The sequence below is a fragment of the Podarcis muralis genome, chromosome 11 (assembly GCF_964188315.1).
Source record: "Podarcis muralis chromosome 11, rPodMur119.hap1.1, whole genome shotgun sequence".
Taxonomy (NCBI): Eukaryota; Metazoa; Chordata; class Lepidosauria; order Squamata; family Lacertidae; genus Podarcis; species Podarcis muralis.
Genome location: NC_135665.1, coordinates 65,777,070 through 65,793,510, shown reverse-complemented (window position 1 = coordinate 65,793,510; position 16,441 = coordinate 65,777,070). Strand labels below are relative to the sequence as shown.

General features: G+C 50.6%; 1 protein-coding gene across 1 annotated transcript in view; it reads right to left on the bottom strand.

Annotated features, from left to right (window-relative positions):
• Positions 1-16,216, bottom strand: part of PHF24 (PHD finger protein 24) — a 35,982-nt gene extending 19,766 nt beyond the window's left edge. Inside the window, exon 1 of the mRNA XM_077936581.1 lies at positions 15,439-16,216. The gene's annotated coding sequence lies outside the window, so the exon portion shown is untranslated. The remainder of the gene's footprint in view (positions 1-15,438) is intronic.
• Positions 16,217-16,441: the final 225 nt, after the last annotated feature.

Below are 16,441 nucleotides of genomic sequence, written 5' to 3'. Positions count from 1 at the left end.
AGGTAACAGAGCCCAGGTAAGTGCCTGGAACCCATGAAGATTGAAGTGGCATGCAACAAGATTATTTCAGAACTCCAAACTCCCTAAGAAAATTCATATTTCTCATGCTAGTCTGACAATGTTATAAACAGCCACAGTCAAAGCCAGATTAATGAAGTGAGTAGGTAGACAGGCTCTCCCCACCATGGAGTTGCTTATGGAGTAAATCTTACTTACTCAGATACCAGCCACACAGTGTTCAGTGGGATTTACTCCATGGTAAAGGAGCATTTCCATCACAGGCAGGAATGCAGGTGAACCACCAGTTGGAGGGTTTGCAAAAGATACAGGTGATCCTGAAAGGGCAGGGCTGCTAGGCAAACTGAGCCGTGGATGGGAGGGGGGGGGAGATCTGGGCAGGCCCTGCCTGTGACTGGTGACAGCGCCTGCCAATCAAGTAAAGAACTCCTCCCCTTGCTCCCAGGTTGGTTATAGAAAGAGAGGATGAAATCCACCCAAATGGAAACTGGGTAAGTGATGGCTGCCCCCTAGATTTCATCAGTGCTCTTTCCTTCAATGGAGGGTGCTTTACTTAAGTGGCCCCAACAAGAACTTCTGGCACAGAAGATGGGGAAATGTCACAGCACTGGGGGATTGGGAGAACGGGGAGTCAGAGGGAACATGATAGATGTTCTTGGAATTGGGCAAGGTATGGAAAAAGTGGACAGAAAAGATTTTTCCTCTCTCTCCTAATGCTAGAATTGGAGAACACCCAATGAAACGGAATGTTGGGGCAGATAGAAGAACGTCCTGCATTAACTCAGCACATAGCTAACCTATGGAACTCCCTGCCACAGGAGGCAGAGATGCCCACCAACTGGATTTCAAAGAGGATTGGACAAATTAGTGGAAGTAAAGTCTATCAGTAAGGATGGCTGTGTTCTGCTTCCGCGGTCAGTGGGAGGAAGTAATGCTTCTGAATACCAGCGGCTGGGAACCACTGGAGGAGAGACCCCCACTATTGTGTTTTAATCCTGCTTGTGGGTTTCCCTTTGGGGCACCTGGAGGGTCACAGTGAGAGCAGGAGGCTGGACTTTATGGGCTACAGGCCTGATCCAGCAGCCTCTGCTTATGTCCTTAAGTGGGAACCTCACAGAAAAGCCTTGCAGGCAAACGCTTACTTATTCATTTATTGCATAGAACTTATACACCGCTTGAAAGTAAGAAAAGAAAAACCCAACTCAAAGCAGTTTACAGGAAGATAAAATGAGAAAGAAAAGAAAAATTTACAAGCATACTTTAAAACATACAAAAAATATGAATAAAGACAATAAGATACTGAAACAGATCAAAATTACCACAGCTTTCTAAGAGTCTGGGTAAGGTAAAGGGTAAGGGGACCCCTGACCATTCGGTCCAGTCTTGACCGACTCTGGGGTTGCAGCGCTCATCTCGCTTTATTGGCCGAGGGAGCCGGCGTCCAGCTTCCGGGTCATGTGGCCAGCAGGACTAAGCTGCTTCTGGCGAACCAGAGCAGCGCACCGAAACGCCGTTTACGGTACCTTCCCGCCGGAGCGGTACCTATTTATCTACTTGCACGTTGACGTGCTTTCGAACTGCTAGGTTGGCAGGAGCAGGGACTGAGCAACGGGAGCTCACCCTGTCGTGGGGATTCGAACCGCCGACCTTCTGATCGGCAAGTCCTAGGCTCTGCGGTTTAACCCACAGGTAGGCTTGTCTAAATAGGAAAGATTTTAGCAGGTGCCAGGAGTCCAGTGAAGGCGCCTGCCTGAAATCAAGTGGCAGGGAGTTCCAAAGTGCATGCTTACAAATACAGAACGGGTATGATGTTATTATCACCTGTAGTAGTGCCAGTTCCTCCCATTCTCTTAAAAAACGCTGCCTCCCCTCACTCTAAACCACGCCTGAGGCTTGCTTGGGTGGCTTCTGAGCCCTTCCTATATTGGGGAAATGGGTGGCTGCAGAAGATGGAATAGATGTGTGCCCGTTTTGGTGGAGGCATGGAAAGGCAGAAGCTTAGGCAGCTATAATAAACAAACAAACAAACAAACAAACAAACAAATAAATTTTATTTATACCCCGCCGTTTAGGCTCAGGGCAGCTAACACCAATAAAATCACAGTAAAAACATGATAGGGGAAGAAGAGGGGGTGGGGAAGGGGAAAAAAACCCAATTTAAAATACAGGTTAAAATGCAATTTAAAATGCAGCCTCATTTTAAAAGTAGTTGATAAATCAAGACCATAAGGGGAGGGAAACATAAGGGTCAGACCAAGTCCAAACCAAAGGCCAGGCAGAACAGCTCTGTCTTGCAGGCCCTGCAGAAAGATGTCAAGTCCCGCAGAGCCCTGGTCTCTTGGGACAGAGCATTCCACCAAGTCGGGGCCAGTACTGAAAAGGCCCTGGCCCTAGTTGAGACCAATCTAACCACCTTGCGACTTGGGACCTCCAAAGTGTTGTTATTTGTGGACCTTAAGGTCCTTCCTCCGCGGGGCAGACCAGGAGAGGCGGTCCCGTAGGTACAAGGGTCCTAGGCCGCATAGGGATTTAAAGGTCAAAACCAGCACCTTAAACCTGACCCTGTACTCCACCGGGAGCCAGTGCAGCTAGAGATGCCAGGGAGAAGGAGCCCCCTGCCAAGGAACCCAGGGGGCTGCAGCTCAGAGGCAGAGCACCCGCTTTGCAAGCTGAAGATTCCAGGTTCAGCCTCCTAAAGATGGAATTGCGAGGGATGGACTAGATGACCCCTGGGGTCCCTTCCAACTCTACAATTCTATGATTCTGTGATTGATTGCAGGGAAAGACCCTCCTCCGCCTGAGACCCTGGGGAGCTGCTGCCAGCCAGGGTAGACAACATTGGTCTGGATGAACAAGGACTCTGAACCGGAGTAATCCAGGTCCCTGTGGGGTTGTTGCTCTGCCATCTCACAAAACCATGCGCTTCCAACCAGTTCATATAAGAACAGAAGCTTAGTTAGGTTGGGTGATGGATTCATATAGCATGCAAATCTAATTTCTCACCATTATAATCACAAGAGCATAAGGAGAGGCTGCTGGAACAGACCAATGACTCATTTAGTCCAGTATCCTGTTCTCACAGTGGCCAAACAGATGCCTCTGGGAAATCCAGAAGCAGGATTCGAACTCAAGAGCAACTCTCCCCTCCCGTGGTTTCCAGAAACTGGGATTCAGAAGCATCACTGCCTCCAGCAATAGCGCGCGTTGGAGCCATGAGTGGACTCAAGACCCTTCCCTTTCCCCCGTGCACAAATTCAGCCGGGGGATTTTGGGGGAGTTTCTCACACTCTGCTGGACCCCTAGGATCCTCACTCTTCCATGGGAGGTTTTTTGGGGGCTGCGCCGAGCCCTGGTGATCACCCCAAAGCTCTATTTGCCAGAACCGTGTCGCCCCTTAAGCAGACAACATGGAGCTCGCCACCATAGCCTCCGCAGCAAACCGGAAGTCGTCTAGTTCTCTTTTAAATCCATCCAAGATGGTGGCCCTCACTGCCTCTTGTGGGAGGGAGTTCCGCAGTTTAATGATGCACTGCATGAAGAAGAACTTTCCTTGTCCTAAATCTTCCGACACTCAGCTTCATTGATCTAGGACAAACTTCGGTTTCCAGCTGTTTTTGGACCACAATTCTCATCATCCCTGGCCACTGGTCCTGCCAGCTAGGGATGATGGACCTGTCTCCCTCAGAAGGTGGAGGCCTCTCCTTCCTTGGAGGTTGGATGGCCATCTGTCCTGGATGCTTTAGCTGAGATTCCTGCATTTCAGAGGGTTGGGCTAGATGACTCCAGGGTCCCTTCCAGCTCTCCAATTCTATGATTCTATAATTCACTGGATGTCCACATGCTCTGTTGTCGAGAGCGAAAAAAGCTCTTCTCTCTCCAGTCGGTGCATAATTCTATAAACTTCTATCATATTGTCTCTTATTCAGCTCTTTCTCTACACTAAAAGGCACTTCGGTTCAACAGCACACGGTTCTGCTGGAAGCGGGAAGAGTGGATAATCCCCATCTCCCTTCCTGAGAGTCTGTGCGCTGGATAAACAGGTCCCCCGCTGGGATGGGGGGACAACCTGATCTCTCTTCCTTCCCTAATTAATGCATTTCTTGTCTCTCGGTGGAGCTCTAGCTGCGAGCTTAATCTGGGTCTCAAAAGCAGGTCTGCAGTCAGAACAAAGCAAAGACCACAATTATTAATAATGGAGCTCCAATAAGTGGAGTTTGTCATCCAGGCGCTCTCTGTGGCAGCTTCAAAGAAAAGGTTGGGGATTTTGTGACAGGAGCATCATATGAGTCCTGCTGAGTTTGACGAAGGATCCCCGTAGCCTGCCGGCCGACGACAAAAAGTCCAAGAAGCTGGGATGGGAGACGGCCATAGCAGCCCACTCCTGCTGGCAGGACCCATCAGCCAGTACTGGGAGGTACACTGCCAATGAACATGGGGTTTCCATCTAGCACCGGGTTCAGTAGCCATCGATTAACCAATCTTATTCCACAGACTGGCCGCCTAAGTCATTGGTTGCCCCCACATCATGAAGAAGTGAGTTCCAGAGGTTACCTGTGCAGAGTGAGGAGGCGGTTTTCCCTTGACCTGCCCTAATCAGCTGCTGTTGTTTTTGTCCATGGAGTTTTCTTGGCAGGGATACTGGAGTGGCTTGCCGGTTCCTGCTCCAGGTGGATCACGTTTGGTCAAAACTCTCCACTACGACCTGTCCATCTTGGGTGGCCCTGCAAGGCATGGCTCATAGCTTCTCTGAGTTATTCAAGCCCCTTCGCCACAACAAGGCAGTGATCCATGAATTAAAAGATGCCTGCTTCTTGGGAGAAAAGCAATGACAAACCTAGACAGCATCTTAAAAAGCAGAGACATCACCTTGACGACAAAGGTCCGTATAGTAAAAGCTCTGGTCTTCCCAGTAGTGATGTATGGAAGTGAGAGCTGGGCCATCAAGAAGGCTGATTGCCGAAGAACGGATGCTTTTGGATTCTGGTGCTGGAGGAGACTCTTGAGAGTCCCATGGACTGCAAGAAGATCAAACCTCTCCATTCTGAAGAAAATCAGCCCTGAGTGCTCACTGGAAGGACAGATCCTGAAGCTGAGGCTCCAAGACTTTGGCCACCTCATGAGAAGAGAAGAGAAGACTCCCTGGAAAAGACCCTGATGTTGGGAAAGATGGAGGGCAGAAGGAGAAGGGGATGACAGAGGACGAGATGGTGGGACAGTGTTCTTGAAGCTACCAGCATGAGGGAGGCAGTGGAAGACAGGAGTGCCTGGCATGCTCTGGTCCATGGGGTCAGGAAGAGTCGGACACGACTAAACGACTCAACAACAACAACAATCAGCTGCTGACCCGTTTTACCTGCTGAGCCAGTGCAAAACAGGACATCTTTGTCGGCTGGGGCATCTCTGACCATGCAGGAAACAGGCAAGGCCAAAGTGGTTGCGAAATTGCTCAGCTTGGGGACATTAGGCAGTCACTCAAAAGGAAAACTGGTTTTTGGAAACAAGGAAGGGAGGCCAGGTGCGTGAGGGGTTTGTAGGTGCCGCCCTGGAGCTGGGCATGCGGAGAGGAAATGCCGCAGGCAGCCTGTGGGCTAAATCAGTTTCAAGTCAGCTGTGGCCCTGTGTAAATTCATAAAGGATGGAGGCCGCCAGACACCCAGTCAGCCTGCAAGCTTGGCTGAGTCACCGATGAGATGATAATTACATCAGACACCTGTAGGGGACTGGGGGGGGGGCGAGGGCGAGGGGGGCTTGTTACAAAGCAAGGAGAGAACAAAGAGAGTCCGTCACTGTTTAAAACTGGATCAGAGAGGAGGTTTTGTGCAGACGTAGAACCCCCCCCCCCTTATGCTGGTTTTATATACTGGAAGGACAGAGGAAGGTACAATTAGGGGAAGGGCTGAAACTCAGTGGTAGAGCACCTGCCTGGCATGCAGAATCATGGAATTGTAGAGTTGGGGGGGATTCCCAAGGGTCATCTAGTCCAACCCCCTGCAATGCAGGAATCACAGCGAAAGAATCTCTGGCCGGTGATCATCAAACATCTGGATGAAGCATCCTTATGCATGGCAAGGAGAAAGCGGCTAGAGAAACCTTTTGCTCCTTCTCCTAGAACTCCTGGATTTCCAACAAAGCTGAATGTTGCAGGATCCAGACAGACTTCTTCACGCGACGCAGTTAACCTGCGAAGTTCTCTGCCGCAGGCTGCCAAGTTGGACAGCTTGAAAAGGAAAGAGAGAAATCCATGTCGAATAAGGCTATAAAGGATGTGACGAATATCTGCTCTCTCCAGTATTGGAGGCCATGTGACACTCAGTGCCAGTTGCTGGGGAATTTATTTATTTTTATAGGGCTTCTTTCATAAAATTTATCCACTGCTTGACTGTGGAAAAGAAAAAACACACCCTCAAAGTAGTTTACAACAAGATGAAACCAAGAAAGAATTACAACAGTACTTAAAAATGAAACACAACTTAAAATGCCGTACAAAATCAGGTGGAAATGACCCCAGTTTTCTAAGCACATGGGTGGGCTTGTCTGAACAAGGTTTTCAGCAGGTGCCCAAAAGACTGCAGTGAAGGAACTTGCTTGATATCAATAGGCAGGGAGTTCCAAAGGGCAGGTGCTGCCATATTAAATGGAATGCCACTGGGAGAGTTGGTCCCCTGTCCTGCTTGTGGGATCCTCATATTGGGGATCTAGTTGGCCGCTTTGCCAAAGAGGATGCCCCCTTTGTGGGAATCTCTTCTGAGGTGATCACGCTTTTCGTGCAGAAGGTCATGCAAAACCTGGGGGGTGGGGAGGGAGACCTTTTAGCCCAAGAGTCATGTTCCCTGGTAGGCTGCCTTCTTGTGTTTGTGCGTCTCATGCCAGGGATGGGAAAGGCGAGAGGCAGTGGAGCCACAGAAGTGGCCCTGAACATTAAACAGGAGCCTGCATCTCGGTCATACCAAAAGTCGAGAGATTTTTTTGTCACAACTTCCCCTCTCTCTGTCCAGGCAGGAAAGAGGTAGGGTTAGAGGTCAAGTACACCTCCCAGCTGGGCCAAAGCACTTGAGAAGGGCATGCAAGAAGAGAGAGGAGAATGCCAAGGGTCAAGCGCAGAGCCCTCCTCCCTCTGTGTTAAAAGGATCTCTGGCAGCCAGGGTGCCAAAGACATGCCAGTCAGAGCAGACGACACCAGCTACCTTTGAGTGAGAAACAGACCCCTGGGGCCCATCGATCGCAGCCTTGCCTCCTCTGACAGACAGCAGCTCCTCAGTGCCTGAAGCCAAGAGAGGCAACCGTCTTTCACGGTAGATTGTAAGCTCTTTGCGGGCAGGGGACTTTCCTTTTAGCTGCCATTGTTTGAAGCGCCATGGGCACATTCATCGAATCATAGAATCATAGAGTTGGAAGAGACCACAAGGGCCATCGAGTCCAACCCCCTGCCAAGCAGGAAACACCATCAGAGCACTCCTGACATATGGTTGTCAAGCCTCTGCTTAAAGACCTCCAAAGAAGGAGACTCCACCACACTCCTTGGCAGCAAATTCCACTGTCAAACAGCTCTTACTGTCAGGAAGTTCTTCCTAATGTTTAGGTGGAATCTTCTTTCTTGTAGTTTGGATCCATTGCTCCGTGTCCGCTTCTCTGGAGCAGCAGAAAACAACCTTTCTCCCTCCTCTATGTGACATCCTTTTATATATTTGAACATGGCTATCATATCACCCCTTAACCTCCTCTTCTCCAGGCTAAACATGCCCAGCTCCCTTAGCCGTTCCTCATAAGGCATCGTTTCCAGGCCTTTGACCATTTTGGTTGCCCTCCTCTGGACACGTTCCAGTTTGTCAGTGTCCTTCTTGAACTGTGGTGCCCAGAACTGGACACAGTACTCCAGGTGAGGTCTGACCAGAGCAGAATACAGTGGCACTATTACTTCCCTTGATCTAGATGCTACATTGGTGGCTGTCTGTATACCAGTTCCACTATACTGCTATTTACCACTGTATTCTCCTACCCCTACATCCTGCATTGCAGGGGGTTGGACTAGATGACCCCTGGGTCCCTTCCAGCTCTACAATTCTACGATTCTACTACTGCTAAAAGCAACTTCCTAGTAAAAATGAGCATGCAGCCCCCCTTCTGGGCTGGAGAGGCAGGAGGGCAGAGAGGCTTTGCCGTCTGCTGAGATGCTTTCGGTTTCGCAGGTCCTGCCAGGCCGGGCCCCCTTCCCCCTTCTCCCTTGCCTAGAAGTATTATGATGAACAATTGCAGCAAAAATGACCCCCAGGAAATTACAGCAGTCCAAAGCCGTGCTGGGAGGCTGCCAGCTGGGCTGCGCTTGGCGTGTGCCTACACTCCTTAATTCATAAATCGCAGTGGCTGGTGAAAGGCGTGCCAGCCAGGGCAAGTTCCTGGGGGATGGCGTGTGGCTGTGCGGGTGTGTTGTGTGTTGGCACACAAACAGGAGGGTGTGTGCACAGAAGCCCAAGCAGATGGAGCCCCCCTCCTTGCTCCAGCCAGCTAGTCACAGACTCCAAGGGGAAACCCAGGACGCAGGTGTGCTGTGGGCATCAAGGTCACCTGCCTTTCATTTCTACCTGCAGTTGCCAAACCATTCTAGAGGCTGATGCCTGTAAGGTGAGAATCAGGGCGAGGATTTCATCTGAGCCCAGGGACTGCACTGCACCAGATTGGGCTGGGTGAGAGAGAGAGCTTCAAACTCTGGAAGGCCCCTGCCAAGAAGGGTTAACCCAACTCAGCTGCCTTCCTGTTGTTGTTTTTTTACCAACAACCAAAACACAACCCCCCCCCAGGCGGCTGATACATTGGTTATACATAATCAATAACAACATATTCAAATCAACCATATGTACAATTCTATATACCTTAACGCTCCTCCCTCCACAAGGTTTATTTAACTTTTAACATTTTAATTGCCCCATATTGTTCAAACCTGCCCAAATAATTCAGTATCTTCTCAAACCAACCCTCCTCCTCCTCACTGACCTTAAACCCTTTCATTTTGTGTATCTTCAAAGTTAGATATTCTAAAATTATAATATTTTTCAGTTTTTCCCTCCATTGGTTCACCCCTTCTCTTCTGCATTTTTCCAATTACTTGCTATAACCTGTCTGGCTGCAATTACCACCAATTTTACCCATTTACATTCCTCTTTTGTTTCTAACTCGGTGCTACTCAGGCTAATAAGAACCATTAATTTAGATATTTCCACCTTCCTACCCACAATTCCTGATATTTCCATACCAATCTGTTTCCAGAATTCATGAACTAATGGACAATCCCACCACATATGACTGTACGTTCCCATCACTCCACATTTCCTCCAGCAATTCTTGCTTCCAGATTTTGTAATATGATATAACCTTACAGGTGTGTAATACCATTTTTGTACAACTTCAACCCTTGTCCCTGGATTATCCTAGAGGTGGCAACAAAGGGTGGGTGCCAAAAGATTCTTTCCCAATCTTCATCTAAAATCTGTTCCTGAATATCTAGCTTCCAATATTCTTTCAAACTTTCCTTTGGTATATTTCTGTGAAAGTCCCAGGAATGCGTGTGTGACTAGAGACACAACCGTCACCCTTTCCTTGGCATGGGACTCTGGAACCAGATCAACCAGAAAGGCAATTGAAGCTGAAAAGTGTCCCCGGATTCATTGAAAAGAATCTGGTAACCTTACTATATGTAGCCTATAGAATCTGTGATATATTGCTGAGGGGGGTGGGGTCAGGAAAAGAGAAGAGGAAAGCAAGTCTTCAGGCACCAGTTATGTCTATGTCTCATCCAGAAAGTATAGCTGGAGACATTATGGCAACTTTAAAAAATCAACCTGGACAGAAATTTTACCCTTGAAAATGAGGACATGTCCTGGAAAAAGAGGACACATGGCAACCGTACCATCCAACCTCTGCTTAAAAACCTCCAGTGAAGTAAATTCCACTCCTGACCTCTCTGCTGCTCCACTGCCCTCCTTGCCCATCCAAAGAACTCCTCCTCCTTCAAGCAATTCCACGTTTCTCCCCTTGCTGCCCCCCATGCCTGGAACTGCCGCCCGCATGCTTCTGTGACTGGTGCCTCCCCCGTCCCTCAAATCCATTCTCAAAACTCCCCTTTGCTGAGACACCTTTGGCTCACATTCTGGGTTGTATCTGGTGCTAGCGCTGCTCAAAACAGACCCACCAAAGTGAATGAGCACGACTAATGTAGGTCCATTTTCCAATGGGTCTACTCCTCAAATTATACCGGGGTGAAGATGGAGGCTGCGCAAACACCACACACCCTCCCCAAATAATCTTGGGAGCTGTAGTTCACCCCCAACAGAGCCACAGTTCCCAGAATACTTGGGGATTGTGTGTTTGTGTGTGTTGGAATGGGCTTTAGAAGTATGGTGTCTGTGCAGCCAAAGTATATGGAACTGAAAAGAACCCAGGTTTTCTTTGCTAGTCTCTCCTCTTCCTCTACTGCCTCACCACAAGTTGGGTGCTGGATTGTAAGCTCCTTGGGGGCAGGGACCGGTCCTCTTGGGCTCTGTGAAGTGCCCGGCACTCTAATGGTGCTGTGTAAATAATACCCCATAATGAAGGCAGCACTTTGGGGTTGGCCATTTGGGAGCCACATTCAATTGCATCACACATTTGAATAATGTGAGGGCAAAAACCGAGAGAGGGTGAATGGGATCCTCCCATGAATTGTCGACCAGGAAGCTGGAGATGAATGGACTGTTAATTTCAGAGGCAGCCGAGGGAGCTTGATTCATGGCCTGCTTTTATTCCAGAGCTTCCATTGTCTTTGCAAACTGACGTTTTGCTGCAAGAAGCCAGCTGGCACACAAAGGGACAGAGACGTCTGCAGTTTGGCTCCTGACACATCCAAGAAGCCCAGCGGCAATATCTCACCCACAACAATTCTAGGTCTCTGCCTTCCCAAGGGATGGAGCTGGCACCTTGCCCTTGGCCCCATGGCAGCTTTCCGGCCACACAGGTGTACTGATGCGTGCCGTACCTGTTGGATTTCTGCCCACCATGGAGCTGTCCAAAGCGTAGAGCTTCACTTGGCAGCCTTATTGAGAAGGAGGCGTGTTTCCTGGCACTGCTGGATGACTTGGGAATAAAGCCAATGGGGTCATCCCTGGTTCTTAGAGGTGTCTCGTCTCAGCAGGCTCCTGCCTGCCAGATGTGATCCAGGTTTCCCTCAAACTAAGGTTTGTGCAGCACTCGACAACTTGGTCACTTGGTTGGAAAACTGCCTGATTAGCAGGCCAAGGGGACTGGGAGGTCAGAAGGGAGCGAGACCAATTATAGGGGGCACCAGGGCCAATGGTGCGCATAGGAACATAATTCCATAAGGCTGACCAAAGTGAGTAGAGCCGTCTTAATGATGCTGCCAGATGGGCAGGGCATAAATAATAAATCAGTTTATATTATTATTTAAATGATATGCCTCCACTGCCACAGGTCCCTGCCCGGGATTCAGACGTCAGTAGCATTTTAACTTGTGTTGAGGGATCTCATGTATGAATGAGCCACTGGGTCACTTGGGAATGTGTGTGACCTGTTCTGATCCCTGAATTGGAGGGGGTTGGGCTGGGTGATCACTGGGCATTGCTGTCAACTTTTTCCTTTTCTTGCGAGGAATCCTATTCGGAATAAAGGAATTTCCCTTAAAAAAAGGGAAACATTGACAGCTATGTCACTGGGGTCCCTTCCAACTCTATCGTTCCGTGATTCTATGGCCAACCCATAGAGGCAAAAAACAAAAACTCGCATCTGGATTCAGGAATGAGAGGCGGTTTAGGACACCCTCTCTGCCCCACCATCACCCAACATCTTGATTTGACTCAGGGCTTGAACCCGAGAATGTGTGAAATTTGTTTTGCTGAGGTTTGTTTAATTGGTGTTAAGGGAAATCTGGTGAATGGGCTTCCTTTATCTTGCACCTACAGGTCTTGCAATTAGGGTTTGAAGGTCACTGACCTGGCCACCAGCCAAGTAGGTCACTGTGATCTGGCCACTGGCCAAGGGTGTGGTCATTCTTGGGTCTATTAAGAGGGGCTGAACACGGCCTCTTTGCTTCGCTGAGAGAAAGCTCTGCCAGATTGGTGCTGAGCTCTGTGCTGTATGTATGCTTTGAGTGGTACTTGCTTTGCATTTGTAGCCTGAAGCTTCCGCTAGGGATCATGGGGAATCCTGTATATAGGGAAACTGCCTTAATGATTTGGACCTGCCAGTAAAGGACTGAACGGTCTGAGGAGTTGGAGTCTGACTGAATTTCTTCCAGCACAAAACGGCACTGCCACAAACCTACACGCTTGGGGAGCTGCACACACCATACGCCGACGAGTTTGTTATCAAGGGTTAAGCAGAAGGGGCCTCTGAGCATGAGCAGAGTCCTTTCCTCTCTCAGCTGAGAAACCACGGCATCAGAGATTAAGGTGGTGGGCCTCGCCACCTCCTGTGGGAGGGAGTTCCATAATCTAACTACGTCTTGCAGGAAGAAGAGCTTCCTTTTACCCGACCTGAATCTTCCAATCTAAAAGACTCGCAGCAGAATCTGATCACATTTCAAACCTTCCCTTGAAATTGATAGCAAGCTTCTCCTCCTGTCCTCTTTCCAATGCCCACTGGAAGATAACAAAATTGATCGCTGCAAATGTGATCAACTCAAGTGCCTCAGTCCTGTCACCTAGGAGCCATATCCTGAGATTTGGGGAGCACTAGGTGCTCTGCACATGCTCTGGTGCTGTCTCTTAAGACCACGCCCCTTCTCTATTATTCTCTGTTTTTCTTTTACCCACCACAAACCTGATGAGAGTCCTGATGCCCCAAACTGGCCTAGCTCTGATAAGGTTTACCTGAGGTTCAGCTCTCCAACCAAGCCAAGAAAAAGCCCTCTGAAGCCAGTGTTCTTTAGTGCAGCAAATGTCCTGAGATGAATAAACTTTGGGATCGATGGAAAACTGTTAGCTCTTTTAAACACCTCTTTTTAAAAATAGGCAGCCCTGTCTGTTTTCTCTGGCTGGCTGCCTAGAACGCAACACAGTTTTCCAAATGGGATTTTACCTGTGCTGGAGAGAGCAAGGTGGCTACATCCTGTACCTTGGGAGCATCTATTTCTGAGGCTGCAACTTAAAACACCCTTGGCCTTTTGAGCTGCAGGATCACACTGCTGGCTCCTGTTCCGTTCGTTCTGCACCAGCCCCTTCCCACTTTCCTTGCAAGTGCTGCTGCACAGACGCCGATCTCTCATGTTATCCTTGGGCACCTGGCTCTCCTCTGTAGCACAACACACTTCACAAGTGTCTCTGGTGCACGTCACGTTCTGCTGTCTGCACAGCTGTCCTGTTGGGTGATATCATCTATTCTCACAAAGGAATCCCACACAAACCATCTATGGACCAATATGGTGCCTTTTCCTCCAACATTCTGCTTCTGTCACCACTCTTTGGTTTATTAAAATTATTATTCTTTATTAAATGTATATACTGCTCGCAGGTCCCAGGGCAGTTCACAGGATAAAATACAGAACAAAAACAACCCAATAACCCGCCTCCAACACATTTCAAAAGGGCATAGGATGCCAATCAACCACAGGCCTGGTTTGCTCCATCTGGCTAAGCTCCTTGCAGCCTCTTTACCCAAACGTGTGTGGCACCCAGTTATCTTTCCCTGACCTCCTGGTGACATTGATGCCCTCACTGGTAACCAGGACCCTGCCTTGGCTCCTCTACTGGCCCCCACTCCACCCGGCCACCAACACAGCTTTAATTCCTAGGGGGCTTTTCTTCAGGCACAAATATCTTTGGATCCCCTGTACCTACTGGATGCAGAATTATATTATTTCCATCTCCCTGAATTCTTCATTCACCAGACAATGAGAGAGATGCTTTTTGGTGAGTCTGCAGTTCAGAGAGATCGCTGCAGAAGCATGTGTGTGTGTTGGGTGGTGTGGTATTCTGTGCTCCTGTTCTCAAAACAAGCAACTGCCCCTTCAGAATAGAATGATGGGGTTTTCATTGATTTTTTTTGGCCACCAACGTGAAGTATGGGAAGGAAAAGATAAATCTGAAGTGCTGCAGACTCAGGTCAGAAGGCTGCTTGGCTGGGATGCTGCCCACGGATCGGGCTCTGTGTGTTCCGGGTGTCAAGGAGCAGAGTTAAGACACTGCACTCATTCACACAGAATTAAGGTGTTGCGTCCACCCCCTGAACTTCTCGTTCCCCGGCTCTGTAGCTTCTATACCCAGAATTTGTTTTCTTTTGATGTCTTTCCTGTGGACCAGACAAAATGCAATGGGTAGTGAGAGAGAGGCAGGCGCCAACTCAGGCTGAAGCTTTTGCTCTGCTCGGTGTCCTCTCCTGTGTGGGCACTTGCCTTTTGGGGAAGGGCCATAGCTCAGTGGTTAGAGCACCTGCCTTGCATGCAGAAGGGCCCGGGATCAATCCCCAATAGCATCTCTAGGTATTGGGGGGGGGATACTCCTTGTCTGAAATCACGGAGAGCTGCTGTCAGTCAGTGCAGGCAAAATGAGCTAGATAGATGAATGATCTGGCATGGAAGGTTGCCCACACAAGCACAACTCTGGTGACCTCTTTTCTTTCAAACCAAGCAGCCCTATGACCTGGGAGGCTTTGAGGGGGTGGGGAGTAGTGGTTAGCGGCAGTGGAAAGTGGATTTGGGTCTTTTCTAGGTGAGGGACCATGCCTTGCAGGGAGGGCTTTGAGAAGGGCTTCATTCCTGATGGCAAAAGGCAGGCAGCCCCAGCTTCTCAACTCTGCCCATGGCCAGGAGCACTGCAGTGCCCGCCCAACCAACAGAGCCTGCTTGTGAAGCCGGCAGCCGGCCCCTCGCTCACCTTGACCAGCTGCTCTTGCGTCACAACAAGGGATCCTCCACCCCTTTCGCACGACACATTGCAGGGGGCATGTTCGTGCCACTTCCCTCTCGCAGCACGATGCCAGCCTCAGGCCAGAGATGCATCCCAATGATGCAGCCCACCCAAAACTCAGCCACGTCTCTCTGCGACCCACCCAGACTGCACTGCTCCTTCCTAGGAAGGTTCTCTGCTTATGCAGCCTGTGCGACACCCAGCATGCAAAAGAACCCGCTTTCCAGTTACGATTTATTACTTTGGAAGTGACAGCCGGGGGCATGATGATGGACAAATGCAGTTTTTTTTCCTAAAAAGGTCTCAATCCAGGTCAGTCCCTGGAGCCAGGGCAGCATCCATCGCACCTCCCACCCCAGCCGAAGCATCCTTAATTCCGGGGGTCCCCCCTGGACCAAGACTCTCCTTAGATAGCTCTGCCCCCTCACCTGCCTTCCAGAGACCCCTGGAACAGCGCTTTCCCACCCTGTCTGCAGAGGGCAGGGCTCCGCAAAACGACCCTCCCCCCCCTGCCCTGTTGCGATCCGCTCACCTGAGGTGGTCTGCCTCGGTTCCACACCTAACAAGCTGCCCACTCCAAGCCCATCACCGTGGTCGCCCTTGCATTGAGAGAGGCGCCGCCGCTGCACTCCTCGGAGATGCGGGCTGGGATGCCGAGGCTGGTACCCAAGAGGAGGGATGCTGCGCGCTCTCTCCAGGAGATGCAGGGCGGAGAGAGAGAGGGCAGGGCGGTACCCCGGAGGAAGAGCCCGGAGCGCTCTCCCTGGATGGGAGCAGCAGCAGGAGAGGACAGCCCAGGAAAGAGCCGCGGCGGGCAGGCTCGGAGGACGCTGGTACCCAAGGACCGCTCTCTCTCCAGGGATGCAGGAGGGATGCAGCGGCGGGCGAGCGAGAGGGATGCGCAAGGAAGGGAAGGGAGCCAGACCACCAACTCCGCCTGCTCCGGGCTCCCTGCACCAGTCAGTCCCCAGCCTGCCTCTCTCTCCTCCCCGCCTGGAAAGGAAGCTGCTTTTGCTGGGAAGCACTAATGACACCCGCCCCCCCTCCCAGTCTCAACCCAGCCCCTCCCTGAGCTCCCTCATTCGCTGAGAACTGCGGATTCTGCGCCAGTTCCCTGCCCGCCGCCGGAGAGGGAAAGGCAGCTTCGGGCGGGCTCCGCTTCCCGCAGGACAAACACTCCCCCGCCCTACTCCGCCCCACCACGCCCCACGCCCCCTCCTCCAGCCCCAGATCTGTCTAGGCTGTTGCCCCAGTCTGGAGGGGGCTGGGGAGGGGAGGGGATGGAGCTACATCCTAACTCCCACCGGCGTGTTGACAGTCAGGCTCTGGCAGAACTGTGGCCTGGGTGGCGGGAGGGGGGCGGCAGACTGCAGCGCGCGGCGCCACGTGGCAAGAGGAGCCCCCCCCCCCGGAAGGCACAGCTCCATCCTCCTGACTGGACCATTTCTGCAGCCCTGGCCTTGGGAGAGGGAGGTGTCCATGCGATTTCGGAAAGGGACACTCAAAGACCATGCAAGTAGCCCCGAGGAAGTATC